Source organism: Molossus molossus, unplaced genomic scaffold, assembly GCF_014108415.1.
Source record: "Molossus molossus isolate mMolMol1 unplaced genomic scaffold, mMolMol1.p scaffold_m16_p_9, whole genome shotgun sequence".
NCBI lineage: Eukaryota > Metazoa > Chordata > Mammalia > Chiroptera > Molossidae > Molossus > Molossus molossus.
The window spans coordinates 27,583,861-27,595,832 of NW_023425403.1; the positions used below are offsets into that span (position 1 = coordinate 27,583,861).

An 11,972-nucleotide genomic window follows, 5' to 3' on the forward strand; every position below is an offset into this window, starting at 1 on the left:
GAGAGAAACATCAATGTAAAAGGGACACATCGAGTGGCTGCCATGCACGAGACCAACCAGGGCCGGGGACAAACTGCAACCAAGGTACGTGTCCTTAGTGGGAACCAAACCCGGGTCTCTCTGGACCGCAGACTGATGCTCTAATCGCTGAGCCAAACTGGCCAGGGCTGTTTTTTGTTTCTCTTTCTGTGAGTTCATCATTGGTGTATAAGAATGCAGTCCATTTCTTGATGTTAATTTAGTATCCTGCTACTTTGCCAAATTCATTTATTAAGTCTAGTAGATTTTTGATGGTGTCTTTGGGGTTTTCTATGTATAATATCATGTCATCTGTGAATAATGACAGTTTCACTTTCTCCTTTTGAATTTGGATTCCTTTTATTTTTTCTTCATGTCTGATTGTTGTGGCTAAGATTTCCAGTACTATGTTAAATAAGAGTGGTGAAAGTGGGCATCCTTGTCTTGTTCCTGTTCTTAAGGGAAATGCTTTTAGTTTATGCCCATTGAGTATGAGGTTGGCTGTAGGCCTTTTATATATGGCATTTATTATGTTGAGATATGATCCCTCTGGTCCCAAATTGCTGAGTGTTTTTATCAGAAATAGGTGCTGGATTTTGTTGAATGTTCTTTCAGTGTCTATTGATATGATCATATGATTTTTCACTTTCATTTTGTTTATGTGGTGTATCACATTGATTTTTTCGTGAATATTGTACCAGCCCTGCATCCCTGGGATGAATCCCACTTGGTCATGGTGAATAATTTTTTTGATGTATTGCTGGATTCAATTTGCTAGTATTTTGTTCAGGATTTTGGCATCCTTGTTCATCAGGGATATTGACCTGTAGTTTTATTTCTTTGTAGTGTCTTTAAATATATGGAACACTTCACCAAATTGTGTGCCATCCTTGCGCAGGGGCCATGCTAATCTTCTCTGTATTGTTCCGATTTTAGTATATGTGCTGCTGAAGTGAGCACTGAAAATATTTTCAAGTTGTAATTATGTAAAACATAGATACGTCTCATTTCTTCCAGAAATACAATGCCAGAGACAGCTCTTTGTGACAGATAGAGTCAATGGAACCAAAAGCAAATTTCCAAAGTCAAAATATTGAGCCCTCAGTTCTAAACCATTTTCAAGTTAAGCACACTCTTTTTTCAAATGCCTACCACAATGTTCTTTAATCTGACCACTGCTCTAATATGCAATAGCCAAAGCCACATTGCCATTACAGTCCCCTGTATTCTTTTATATCTTCATCTACTGAGCCTTAGGCCACCTTTCATTCCCTTCTGATAGTCACTACTATGGTGACGTTCTCCTCGGTATTTCCAATTACCCAGCCACATCTCTGTTCATGGAACCTGTAGACACATTGACAGCTTAGATGTTCTAGTTCTGACCCTGTCAGAAGGAACCCAGGGAGGGCTTGTGAGACAGTGTTTACAAAGTCTACAGTAGTGCACACTAATGTCCTAGGCCTTCCCATTCACTCACCACTGACTCACTGACTCATCCAGAGCAATTTCCATTAATTCAAGCTCCATTTATGGTAAATGCCCTACAGGTGTACTAAATTTTATCTTTTTTACTGTACCTTTTCTATGTTTAGATACACAGATACTTACTACTGTTTTACAATTGACTACAATAGTCAATAGAGAACATTCTCCATAGATTTGTAGCCTGAGAGCAATAGGCTATACCATCTAGCTTAGTTATGTAGTAGGCTATATACTATCTAGGTTTGAGAAAATGTACTCTATGATGTTCTCAAAATGACTAAATTACTTAAGGATGCATTTCTCAGAATGTATCTCTGTTAAGGGACACATGTCTGTATATTCATGTACTGCTTGGGTAAACAAACAAGCAAATGCCTGATATTTGACAGAGTGTGGCAGAGCTCATACATAAATTTCTATACTAATTATGGGTTGGAGAAACCTAATTTCATTGACCTAACTGTGCTCTTTTTTTTATTATTAAAAATAGCATTAATGTTTCTTAACCATAAATTCAGTACTCACTATTATAACTGCTATATCAACAGTATTATTTGTTAGATTAACCTGATACAATTTTTTTGTAAATTGATCTCTTAAAAACATCTTTACCAATGGGATTAAAGATTGGTAATCTCAGGAGTTTTTAGTAGTCGAATTTAATACATTTATATACTTAAAATATGTTTGCCCAATATATTTAGACAAAAGTTTACCAGTTTTTTCTATTGACCATACTTTTCAATAATTTTTCTTTTTTCTTATATTCTATTATATCAATTGTGCTGTTATTGTTTTTTCTTTCCATCTATTAATTTAGTCATTATATGTTCTAATTTTATTCTTTTAGTTGTATTCTTCAGTTATTAAATTGTTATATTACTATTCAATTATTAAATTAAATGTAATTAATTTTGCAATTATTTATATTAGTACTTATAGTCTTCTAATAATATATAGATCTTAGCCCATTTAACCCTGTACTCTTTTCTTTTGTTAATCCTAAACGTGAGGATATATTTTGTTGTTATTAATCCTCAACATAAGGCTATTTTTCCATTGATTTTTGGAGAGAGAGGGAGGGAGAGAGGTAGAGAGAGACAGAGAGACTGAGAGAGAGAGAGAGAGAAATAGAGAAACATCAACATGAGAGACACATTGATGGGCTGCTTCCTGCAACCCAGGTACATGCCCTTGACAGGGAATTGAACCCATGACCCTCTGCCCATGGGCTGATGCTCTAATCAATGAGCAAAATTATCCACGGCCACTCTTACATATTTTTATCCTTTGGTTTTTAGTTACTGCTGAATTTTAACCTATTTCAAATCTTTTGATATTCAGTATCCCTTTTGGCGGTCATGTCTTAGAAATTCCATTAGTGTGTCTGTGTGTAGTAAACTGTTTACCTTATTTGCTTGCAATTGTCTATTTTATTTTCACCCTTAAATGTGAATGTATGTAGTATGGACTACTACGTTGAGAGTTATTTTGCCTCAGCTATTTGATTATATGTCAGGGTAGCCTAGCATTGACGGATGATGATAAATCTTCTGTTAGTGTGTTGATTCATTTACTCGTTTACAATTATTGTGAATTTTATCTATTGTAGCCTTTGTATTTCTATTACTACATAACAAATTACCACACAGTTAGTGACTTCAAATAACATTTATTTTTTTATGTTGAAGTTCTGTGAGTCAGAATCCGACTGGAATTGGCTGGGTTGTCACAAACTGACATGAAGGTTTGAAGGCCAGGCTGGGTTCTTAGCTCATTCAGGTTATAAGCAGAACCCAATTTCTTGTAGTTGTAGGTGTGAAGTAACTGTCCCCTTGCTGTCTGTCTACTAGGGGCCCCTCTGCTCCTAGGGATCACTCACATGACTCCTCACGTACCTCCCTTCCTCTTCAAAGAAACAAGGGCATGTCAAGTCTTCCTTAGGCTTTGTCTCTCTTATGTCCTCGTCTACCACCAGGAGGAGAAAACTCTCCTTTTAAAGAGTTCACTTGATTATGTCATGCCCACCAAAATTATCTCTGAGTTTTAAAATCAACTGATTTGGAGCTTTAATTACATTTGCAAACTCCCTTCAGAGCAGTACTTAGAAGATGTTTAAGTATCCGAGGAATGGGAATCTAAGGGGGCTGTAGTTAGACTTCGGCCTAACACAGCCTATAAAGTTTTTCTTTGTCCATAGAGATCTTGATTCATTAAATGTATTCTGGTAGAGATTAAAAAAAAAAAATGAACTGGCTGGGCCAGTGTAACTCAGTAAATTGAGCATCATCCCATGGACTGAGAGGTCTTGAGGCAATTCCCAGTCAGGGCACATGCCCAGGTTGTGGGCTCAAACCCCAGTAGGGAACATGCAGGAGGCAGCTGATTGATATTTCTCATATCGATGTTTCTGTTTCTCTCTCCCTCTTTCTCTAAAAAAATCAATAAAAATATATTAAAACATATTAAAAACATATTTTAAAAAATCATGACTGGACTCTGTATTTTCTCAGTAGTTTCTTTCAGCGTGAAAACTTATGCCTTTCTTCAATTTGGAAAATTGACTTTTTCTCTTGCACTGTTGAGTCTCATCATTTCTAAATCCTCTGTTCTTAGCTGATCTTTTATATACAGGGGTGGACAAAAGTAAGTTAAATTACCAGCCATCATTACCTAAAACATAAATCAAAAGTAAGTTTACAAAATAATAATAATAATGATAATAATATTACAAAATAAATAATTAAATAATGAATAAAACTGTTTCAGGTACTCACAACTGTAAATGTACTTTTGTCCACCACTGTATTAACTTTACATTTGTGAATTCTTGAAATAAAGTTTATTCTTGTATTATTATTTATTAATTATTGTATCATTTTCAATACGAATAATTGTAGACCTACTACTGTTGCCCCACCCTATATTTCTGTTTATCTGGTACTCTGGGTGACTCTCCTAAACAATTTAAAAATCAACAATATTTTTCCAGTGTTGTCATTTCTTGTTTAATGGATTCTGTTTCTTTATTGATCTCTACAAAAATCCTAAACATTTTTGCTTGAGGTTTTTTTATTACCTGTAATTCTTGGTGTATGGATTCTTTAGTTTGTGCTGGCTGTGGACATTACCTTTTAGTGGCTTTTTTCATAGATTGTAAGGCCATCTTAGCAACCATGATTGTCTCGTGAGAATTCTGGATATAACAACACTTGTTAGACCTAAAGATCTAGAATTCAAAGGAAACATGAATTGAACCCATACTTGTTAAAGACTTAAGGTTCCTGTTTCTCTGTGTAATATTTTTGTTATCCATATACTTGAACCATTTTAAGCACTTAGGGTTCTCCTGTCTTCAGGTGACCCTTTTCCATCTGCACTCTAAAGAAATTTCCCTGCAGCATCCTAAAGACTAACAGTGGCAGCTTTGATTGTCCTATCCTTGTGCATGGTATGGCCTTTGATGGCTTCCAAGCTTAGAGAAGAAGGTTAGTTCCAGCTTTCTAGGAGGTTGCCACTCCTTATACACTGATGTGTACAACTGATTGATGTCCTCGGGTGTCATACACCTTTAGTTCCTAGTTACCTTTTGTGCTTTCAATTTCCTCTGCTTCTTTCAAACTATATTAGAAATGTTCCTTTATAATTTTTTTGGTTGGTATTTTTTTTTTTCCATATCTCTATGTGTAAAATAGGAGGGGAACATAACCCTGTCAGCCTAATCTGCCCAATTGTCTAGAAGTCAATGAGGTTTTTAAACTGTGACCTGTAGTAATTTGTTTATCAGTGTATAAAATATTAGGTTGAAACCTGAGGGCTAGACTGAGGCATTCAAGATCAAGCATATATTTGGTGCTGGGTAGTGATAAGGAGTAAAACAAATGTCCTTACTTGCTCCTCTTCCCAGTTGAGGATTTGAAATTTATATTCTTTATGGACATAGCATATGTGTAAATGAGAATGTTATTTGTATTGCATGCCCTAATTTAGTAATCATTTGAGGTTATTCATTAGTGGTGATTAGTGGTATAAAAGAGTTAATTTAGGTTATAAAATGGTGACTTTCATTTTTTAAATAATTAACTTGGAAGCATTATTTTCACTCTTATTTAGATCCAGATCAGAAAGCATCAGCGAAACAGATATTGTCAGGTAAGTAAATTAGGGGTTATTTCTTAAAATAAATATGTTAAAAAATAAGGTGAACCAATTGATAATCAATAATTAATTGCTAAGTATTAATTGAGCGGCAAAATTGGTACAGTACTATACAAAAATAACCTATTAGTATTTGCTAATCTAGTAATTAGTGAGTATTTATTTAAATAAATAAATGTTTTCATTCCCCCAGTTAATGTATACTGGGAGTTTACCTTTGGATGATTGGTAATGTTTATGGAGCTAACTCATAAATGGGGGAAGTTTACTTCTTTATTTGGAGACTCTTTAACTAGAAACTCAATATGTATGCTCATGAGTAGCTGAGTGAATGTGTGCTTACTTATCATGGTCACTTAAGAAAAATTTGCTGAAGAAAAACATCATAAAAGAAAATAATTCTATATCTTCCATAGCCCCTCAGTTTTAATTAGACCCCCCTCCATTATCCGAGGAGTGGGTATCTCTATATAATAATACAATATGTTTAATTTCTCACATCCAACAGTTTTGAGTTTAGGGTCCTTTAACAGATATAAAATATTTAGGAGTTTTCACTTGCCCCTCTCTGACTTAAAAATTCTTTATTTACTTGGATAAAGACTGGTATTTTATACCTTCTTGATTCCTCCAAAGTCCACTGCTATTTCAAAACACATCCAAATCCACAGTAAACTTTTTAGGCTGCATAATAGGTTGTATAATTTCTCTTATTCCAGAAGAGGTCTTCTTCCTCATAGGAATGCTGGTTATTCTTATCCTTTACCTCTCATATATTATTATGACCTTCTTCTTATGGTAGTTTGGAGTCACAAGTTACTATTAACAGACTAAAAAAAAAAAAAAGATTTTCATTATGATGTCCTCTCTGTGCTATGGAGCTATGTGGTGCTCAAGAATCAGAAATAGCATGTAGATAGGTTTTTGTTTTTTGTTAATCCTCACCTGAGGATATTTTTCCATTGATTTTTAGAGACAGAGGAAGGGAGGGAAAGAAAGAGAAACATTGATGTAGGAAAAACACATTGATTAGTCGCCTCCCACACAACCCCAACCAGGCCTGGGGATCAAACCTGCAACCCAGGTATGTGCCCTTGTCCGGGAATAGAACTGAGACCCCCTTGGTCCATGGGCTGATGCTGTAACCGCTGAGCCAAAAACCGGCCAGGGCTAGGTTTTTACTTTATTTGAATTTAATTTTATTAAATGTATTAAGGTGACATTGGTTAATAAAATTATCATCAGTATATCAAACAAACAATAAGTATTACAATGCGAGGAAGTGGGGAAAAGGAAACCCTCATGCACTGTTGGTGGGAATGCAGACTGGTGCAGCCACTGTGGAAAGCAGTATGGAGTTACTTCAAAAAATTAAAAGTGGAACTGCCTTATGACCCCGCATTTCCACTTCTGGGAATATATCTGAAGACATCCAAAACACTATTTCGAAATAATGTATGCACCCTTATGTTCATTATTCACAACAGCCAGGATTTGGAAGCAGCCTAAGTGTTGGTCAGTAGATGACTGGATAAAAATACTGTGGTACATTTACACAACGGTATACTACTCAGCCATAATAAATAAAGAAATCTTACCCTTTTTGACAGCATGGATGGACCTGGAGAGTATTTTTCTAAGTGAAATAAGCCAGTCAGAGAAAGACAAGTGCCATATGATTTCACTTATATGTGGAATCTAATGAACAAAAATAAACTAACAAACAAAATAGAAACAGACTCACTGGTACAGAGAACAGACCGATAGCTATCAGAGGGGAAGAGGGTTGGGGGGAGGTGCTGGGTGAATTAAGCAAACAACAACAACAACAACAACAATAAACATATAGATATAGACAGCAGTATGGTGATTACCAGAGGGAAAGGGGGGCTGGCAGAAGTTGAAGAGGATAAAGGAGTGATAAATGGTGATGGAAGGAAACTTAACTTGGGGGTGTGAACACACTGTATTAAATGGGAGTGTTTGGTGATCAGAGTAGTAGGAAAAATCTACTGTAAGATTTGAAGATATAAAAAGTGGTACAGATAGAGAAAGGAAGCAAATAGTTTTACCATTTACCATTACTGAAGTCTCTCGCAAATCTCTCTATATTATCTTTGTCAGTTAATCTCACTAAGTTTGTCTTCAATTTATTCTTTTTATTTATCATTCCTTTTTTTTTTTTTTTTTAATCCTCACCCGAGGATATTTTTCCGTTTTTTGTACAGATAGAGTGGGAGGGAGAGAGAGGAAGGGAGAGAGAGAGAGAGACATCGACGTGAAGGGACACATCGAGTGGCTGCCACCCGCACGACCAACCAGGGCCGGGGACAAACTGCAACCGAAGTACGTGCTCTTAGCGGGAACCGAACCCGGGTCTCTCCGGACCGCAGGCCGACGCTCTAACCACTGAGCCAAACTGGCCAGGGCTCTTTATCATTCTTTTTGTTAGGGACTCTGGCATAAGAAATTTATGGATATAAAAATAGAAAAGAGGCCCAACAGTTTGATTTTGACGCTTGATAATAATCAGTGTAAAAATAGAAATTTGGCAGATATTTCTCTTTCTCCAAAATTTTGAAAGGAAAGAGGAAGAAACTGCCTTAAAAATTATAGCATAAGTTTGTCAGATTGTACTGTATCAAACTAAAATAATTATTTCCTTATTTATTTAGATCCAAATCAGAGGAAACCACCTAAATATAAAACACTAGGTAAGTACATTAAGAGCTGTCTCTTAAAATAAATACTTGAAATTAAAATGAAGTTAATAATTCACAACCAATTCTCAAGATATTTATTAGGTAGATGAATTGGTACTATACCAAAAATAAGTTATTAATCTTTATTAACCTTGTTATTATTGAGTATTTAAATCATTTAGTTTTTATTCTTTAGTTTCCTATAATTCTCATAAGATTGCTGAGAACTTGCTCTTGAGGATAGAATGGAACTATGAAATCTAATAAGATATGTAAATTAGCCTATAAAATGAATCAGGGCCACTTTATTTATTAGGCATGATAGTCACAATTTATGGCCTGTGAGTTTCCAAGTGCCAAAAACATTGTTTATAACATGAAAAACAAAAATGATTGCTACAAGATATGAATAAGTCAAATGAACATGTATTTAGATTTCTAAAAGGTGCAGAGATTAACTTAACTCTCACAGTCATTAATATTTTATTGTATGTATGTAGAAAAAATATTAGATTTTCTCACTTGCAAATACCTCTAATTAAATATGATGGTTCCTCAAAAATTGCAGAAAATTGTAGAGAAGTTATAGCCAAATAATATCACAAGCAATATTATAAAAATTCTAGAATTATTTTTTCTGCTGTATGAATTTTTTACTTGGCAGTACCCTAACTGTTTGTATGTTTTGCAGTGGAAGGAAATTTATTTGCCATCAGTATTTTAAACATGTGTGTCTTTGTTCTCTTCTACAGCAAGCAGTAATTTCTTCAGAAGGCAATGGATAATACTGAGTATCTCACTGAGAAATGAAAATTCCACCTTCCCTCTCTTGGTCACAGCTAAAGGAAACCATAAAATGAATGTGGAAAAATCTGTAAGCCTGTCTGTTTTTCTTTCTTCCTCTACCCCTGAGCCTGCACTTCTGTCATTTCAGGCCCCTTGACTGAAGACAGTCATCTCAACCAGGGCATTTCCATCTACACCCAGCTCCCTGAGCTCTTCTCCACAGCTCTCCCACCACCCACTTGTGTTTACTGCCTGAGGCTCCAGATGCTGGGGATTGGCACCAACTGCTCTTATTCAGGAAGGGCTTTGGGTGGTGGGCTATGTTCCTCCTCCTGGTCCTTCTCCTTGGACTTGGCTGGCTGCATGCAGGTCACAGTAAATCCAGATATTTGCCCACCTCGCCCTCCCCACAACCCCAAACCAGGTTTCTGAGAGAGGCTGTGTTTGATTTGGAGGCTGTACTTTAACATCCAGGCCTCTTGCTTAACCTACCACCTTTCTCTTGCCTCTCTGCTGGGTGACCCACAGGGTAAATTTGTTACCCAACTAAAAGGGTTCATTTGCCTGTGTGCACCAAAGCCCAAAGAAACATGAACAGAAGTTTGCAGCAAAGAAGGTAAAGGTTTATTTAAGGAATGATGCCAAGCCCAGAGACAGGTCTAAGACCTGGCCCCACAATGGTCTCTAGGGAATAGATTATATAAAGAAAGAACCAACTGTGCCAAATACATCATGTGCAGTAGTTGTTGGTTCAAGAGGTTTGCAAAAAAGAAACTCATCTTTAAAGTTGCCATCATTAATATACCTCACATAAACCAGTAACTCTGAACAGTTTGCACAACGTCTGTAGATTCATCAAGCTGGATGCTAAATATTGGAAGTGGAGCAGATATAATTTCCTGAATTACCTGGTCAAGAATATAAGCAGACATGTCATCTATTCTTCTGTGGACAGTGTCATTAAATAAGGAAATTACACTCAATTTCCTAACAAATTCATCTCCGATCATAAGTCGAACAATGTCTTTGGCCGCTGGCAACAGTAAATTCTCAGCAATGGTGTGAGGCTTCATAGCTCTGGTGATTCTGAGTGCCACCAAATATAAAGATTTAATGGCTGCTACATTTTGTTTGTGGTACTTGCCACCAGTGTCAAGTCTGACTTTCTTGAGTCCATCAGCTTCGCTTCTAAAATAGTTGGTATTCTTACCAGCAAAGCTTGGATATTTGCTATCAAAATGGTGTTTCAGTTTGTTTGGCTTCATAGATTTGGCTGATAGAACTTCACAACAAATAACACATTGCGGTTTCTCAATTCCTGCTGTAGTTATTGAGGTAAAACCGTACTGTAAAAAATCCTCACTATATTTTATTTTCTTAACGTTCTTCTCTACATGATCCATTGTCATGGGATGGTTTGCTAATGAAAATAATATATAACAAGAGCTTTAATGATACAAAAGCATAGTTTAATAATACATGGCATAGTTTAGTCAATACAGTTCATTAAAATTTCCTATGATTTACCATTCTCTGTGTCGTTTTTCTTTTTTACATTCTTGTTACTATCACAAGGGAGCAGTATTCACATCAACCACAGCTGAATATAAAAAGACCGATCAGCATCCAGATTAAGTTCCCATGGTACAGATATATATATTTTTTGCAATAGTTGATGGTTTTACATTTATCCAGTAATCGCAATTCACAAAGTGTCGTTTTACCTCCAATACTGTTGCTTTCAACACAGTAGCTGCTTTTAACAGAGTAGCTGCTTTCTATATAGTAGCTACTCTCTACACATGGGTGACTGGTCCACATAAGTCCATTATGGTGCTAACCCTGCCACATACACCTGTATTTGTATGAGGTGTATTTGATGGGGTTGGTGCGATGATGTCATCATGCCCCAGGTACTTGTATGTGGGCATATCTGTATGTGGGCATATCTGCATGTGGGTGGACCCACCTGGAGATGGATAGAGGAGCAGTGTCTCATCGGGAATATGTGTTTTATGATGGTCTTAGGCAACCCCTGTGAAAGGGTCATTTGACCCCCAAAGGGCTCGCGACCCACAGGTTGGGAACTGCTGGGTTAGAAGGTAAGAATCTAAAACTACACGAGTTCCCAGGGTCTGTTTTCTATTATTGTCCTTGTAAAGATTAATCCCCTGAAGTTTGCCTCCCTCCAGGCTTGTCCTCTTCTTGATCTACTTTTAAAATGTGTCTTCTTTCTGACTGATGGACCCATCTGGACTTCAAGGCAGCTTATCTATATGACTCTTTCTTCTTATAACACATCCTCCACAGTTTCCCAGGATCTGTAAGAAATATCTCTTATCTACAGTTAGTGCAGTGGATAGCTATTAATCAACTGTGAATCCATTCTTATTGTGTACTTTTCCCCTATCACTTTGCCAGCACTGATGACAGACACTTCAGTTCCATCCCATATGTCCCTGGTGCCTTTTGAGCTGCTATCCCAGCACTGGAGTTCAGAAAGAGTGAATCAGAGTAAATCAATGTGCGGCCCCTTTAAGAGGGACTGCCTGGAACTCTGATAGCCTCTGTCTCCCTCAGCCTCAATTCCCACTGGTTTTTATAGTCAGAAGTTATAGGAACTTCTCTTCCCAACACTGGCTTGGAGGCCTGTTGTGGAAAGGAGGGAGGGGAGGGGAGAGAGAGAGAAACATTGATGAGAGAAAAACACATGGATTGGTTGCCTCCTGTATGTGCCTTGACCAGATTGAACCCGCAAGCCAGGTACATACCCTTGATTGGGAATCAAACTTGTTACCCTTTGGTGTGTGAGCTAGTGCT

General features: G+C 36.8%; 1 non-coding gene across 1 annotated transcript; it reads right to left on the bottom strand.

The window, feature by feature from the left end:
- Positions 1-871: 871 nt before the first annotated feature.
- On the bottom strand, positions 872-978 carry LOC118623154. The gene has a single exon (XR_004958238.1). It is a non-coding gene; the product is annotated as a U6 spliceosomal RNA (small nuclear RNA).
- Positions 979-11,972: the final 10,994 nt, after the last annotated feature.